The sequence below is a fragment of the Apium graveolens genome, unplaced genomic scaffold (genome assembly GCF_009905375.1).
Source record: "Apium graveolens cultivar Ventura unplaced genomic scaffold, ASM990537v1 ctg2528, whole genome shotgun sequence".
Taxonomy (NCBI): domain Eukaryota; kingdom Viridiplantae; phylum Streptophyta; class Magnoliopsida; order Apiales; family Apiaceae; genus Apium; species Apium graveolens.
The window spans coordinates 34445-38522 of NW_027417704.1; the positions used below are offsets into that span (position 1 = coordinate 34445).

Genomic DNA, 4078 nt, shown 5'->3' on the forward strand with positions numbered 1-4078 from the left:
ATATTTGTAAAGCTCTGCAAGGCAAGTACCCCTGACCATTCTTTTATGGTTCAGTATATATGAATAGATAATGTTATATTCTCGTAGTGGAACAGAACGTTCTAAGTTACGTATCCCCTGTGTTCAAATGGTTTTGTTAATTCGTGTTTTGGGGGAAAAGTAACTTCTGAAAATGCCTATCTCTAAATTTTGAATAAAATGAAAATATTTTGGAAATTGTGCTGTGATATAATTTTTTTGACAAGACATAAGTAAGTGATTTAGAAAACTGGGTAAAAATAATCAGATAATTGGATGAATGTGCGCTGGGGGCCCGTAACGGCCTGGAAGATAGCGTAAGAGGCGAAGTGGTTGCGCACCCTATTATAACAACCAGCCCAGCGTGACAGGGACCTAGCTAGTCTCTGAGTTCCGGAACAAGTTTTCATAGGATAGCCAAGATAGAGTTATCCTATGGAGATAGCCTGATCAGTTGTCTCACCAGGGATCATCCAATACTTTTATATCTGAGCAAGTTTTATGGGTCCTGTGATGGGACAAGTTTTATGGTTCCCGTAACAGAACAAATGATTTTGGGTCCCCGTAATGGGACAAATGGTTTTATGGGTCCTGCGATGGGACGGGAGATTTGAAAATGAAAGTAGCATGCTAAAATTGAACTTTGGTATTTACACAGCACAATTAATGAAATGTTTTATAAAGCATGCTAGCTATTGATAATCCAGTTTTCATCAGTTTCATAAGTTTCATCGGTTTTCACATGTTTACTTGTTTTATAAACGAGTTATGATTTCTGTTCCTATAAATGTTTAGCATAAATTGTTTTTGCTTATTAGTCATATAGTGGTACTGCTGAGCAATTGATTGCTCACCCTTGAAAAATATTTTATATATGTATTACAGATACCTAGGAGATTCTTCAGTAGTAGTCGGGGCAGAGTTCCAGTTTCTTCTGTGTCAAGCTCCTCTGAGATATTTATGTCAGACCGGAAGTGGTCTACTGAGTTGCTATATTAAGATAGTATTGTCAAGGTGGTTGTAATAAATTGGTTTTGTGATAAATTATAACCAAAATCATACTTGAACCTGGTAAAGATCTTGGTAAGAGGGGGTAGTGATTATGTTTTATCAGTGAAATGATTTTTTTATTATGCTGGTTGTTGTGTTGTGGATGACGTCAACTCATGACCCCGGGGTTGAGGCCGTCACATCAAGTGTTTAGACAATGGTTTAAACTCCAAAGTTGGTGTTTCCTCAATAGATGGTTTGAGCTTTCCCTCAGCATTCGTGAGATCAGTATTACCAAGAGATTCAAATGGCATGTCTAGCTTTCGTTTCCAAGGAGAAACATTTAGATATTGTAACTGCTCATTGCCTTCCTCATCATCACTGTCAAATTCCCCCAATAAGGCTTTTTCTAAGGCATCAGACCTTAGCACATGATCCAGTTCTGAAATAACTGCAGAATCGACCAAATCCATCTTGAAGCACTCCTCATCTTCCGTAGGGAATTTCATTGTATTGAACACATTGAATGTCACATCCTGATCTTGCACCCTCATAGTAAGTTCACCCTTTTGCACATCTATCAAGGTACGGCATGTAGCCAATAAAGGTCTTCCCAAGATTATGGGAATCTTCTTATCTTCCTCGAAATCCAGAATGACAAAATCTGCAGGAAAGATGAGCTTGTCAACCTTTACTAGCACGTCCTCCACGATGCCTCGTGGGTATGTAATAGAACGATCAGCCAATTATAGAGACATGTAGGTGGGCTTTGGATCAGGAAAATTCAACTTTTTAAAGATAGACAATGGCATCAGATTGATGCTTGCTCCCAAATCGCAAAGGCACTTGTCGAATGACAACTTGCCAATGGTGCAAGGAATGGTGAAGCTACCTGAATCCTTAAGCTTTGGAGGTAACTTTTGTTGGAGCACGACACTGCACTCTTCCGTTAGAGTAATGGTATCAAGATCATCCAATTTCACCTTCCTTGAAAGAATACCTTTCATGAATTTTGCATAACTAGGCATTTGCTCCAGAGCCTCAGTGAAAGGTATGTTGATGTGAAGTTTCTTGAACACCTCCAGAAACTTACCAAATTGCTTGTCCAGCTTTTGTTTTTGCAATCTCTTAGGAAACGGTGGTGGAGGATAAAACCGTTTCTTCCCTGTATTTCCCTCAGGAAGAGTGTGTTCAACAGTAGTCTTCCTTGGTTCCCCCTCTTTCTCCTTTTTGTTTTCTTCTTCATCTACAACTTCAGCTTCCCATCTTTTGCTTTTTCAGCATCAACAACTTTTCCAGACCTTAAGGTGACAGCTTTGACTTGCTCTTTAGCTTCCTTCCTGCCTGGCACTTCAGTATCGCTGGAAAGTGTGCCAGGTTGACGATTAAGCAAGGCATTGGCTATTTGTCCAATTTGATCTTCCAAGGTCTTGATAGAAACCGCCTGACTTTTGCACAACAGCTTTAACTCCTCGAAATCAGCACTAGAAGGTGGAGCAGCACCTCCTTGTTCAGGATATGATTTCCTTTGAGCATATTGCTGAGGTTGCTGGAATCCAGGTGGATTAAACTGTTTCCTTGCAGCTTGCTGATATGGTTGCTGAATAATATTCTAATTATTGCTCCAGCTGAAATTGGGATGATTTCTGTTATTAGGATGATAAGTAGCGGGCACAGGCTGCTGCGATCTCTGAAAATTGTTCACATACCGAATAGATTCATTAACAAGAGAACATTGATTCGTAGCATGAGAGCCTGTAAAAAGCTCACAGACAATAGCTATTTGATTGACTCCATAGTTGGCTAAAGAATCGACCTTCATAGACAGCACTTGAAGCTGCGCTGTAATAGCTGTAGCTGCATCAACTTCCAGAATACATGCTACCTTCCCAGGCATCATCCTTTGAGTTGGGTTTTGATACTCGTTTGCATCCATAGTTTCAATAAGATTATAGGCCTCAGTATAGCTTTTGGCCCACAAAGCACCTCCAGAAGCTGCATCGAGCATGGGCCGAGATTGGGCCCCCAAACTATTATAGAACCCAGTGATCACCATCCAGTCAGGCATACCATGATGTGGACACTTTCTCAACATCTCCTTGTAGCGCTCCCAAGCTTCACACATAGATTCTCCTTGTTGCTGCGGAAACTGAGTAAGAGCACTCCTTATAGCTGCAATCTTGGCCATTGGATAGAACTTCACCAGAAACTTTTGCGCGAGATCTTCCCAAGTAGTGATGGACCCATCTGGTAAAGAATGTAACCAGTCATTAGCTTTGTCCCTCAGAGAGAATGGGAAAAGCCTCAGCTTGATAGCCTCATCAGTAACACCATTATATTTGAAAGTACTACATATCTCGACAAAATTCCTGATATGCATGTTGGGATCTTCAGTCGCAGCACCTCCGAAAGAAACAGAATTCTGTACCATCTGAATAGTGCCCGACTTGATTTTAAAAGTATTGACTTGAATAGCCGGATGAATGATGCTTGACTGAATGTCATCAATTTTAGGCCGAGAAAAGTCCATAAGAGCTGGATCAGCGGGAACTATACGATCACCCATTGTTACAGGTTATTTCTTTTCACTCTCTTTATCCGAATCTTTAAAAACTATCTTCTCCGGAAAGTCAAGATCTATATTTGTCTCCTAAGCCGTATCTAGATTTCTCTTGCGGGTGCGAGAACGTGTTTGCATAAACGCTCGCTAGAGTACCTGAAACACAACCGGAAACAATAAGTAACGAGTCTTAATCAATGAATCCTAATGACCACTGATGGCAAGTACATAAACTAAACAAATTACACCGAGTTTCCGGCAGCGGCGCCAAAAACTTGTTAGGGGGAAAACACGCACTAAATAAATCACGCAAGTATACGCGTTCGCAAGTAGTATAGAATGATTTCTAGTTCGTTCCCACAGAGACTCTGATTAATTATATTTAATTAACACTTACTCACCAATGTATAATTACTCTTCAATGTCAAGATAATAACAATTAAGATTGATTAACTAATATTAACTACGAGAATTAAATACTTAAATTATCAATATTAAACACACATGAGA

General features: G+C 39.9%; 1 non-coding gene across 1 annotated transcript; it reads left to right on the forward strand.

Moving 5' to 3' along the window:
• Nucleotides 1-3074: 3074 nt before the first annotated feature.
• On the forward strand, nucleotides 3075-3181 carry LOC141700583 (small nucleolar RNA R71). The gene has a single exon (XR_012566431.1). It is a non-coding gene; the product is annotated as a small nucleolar RNA R71 (small nucleolar RNA).
• The last annotated feature ends 897 nt before the right edge of the window (nucleotides 3182-4078 follow it).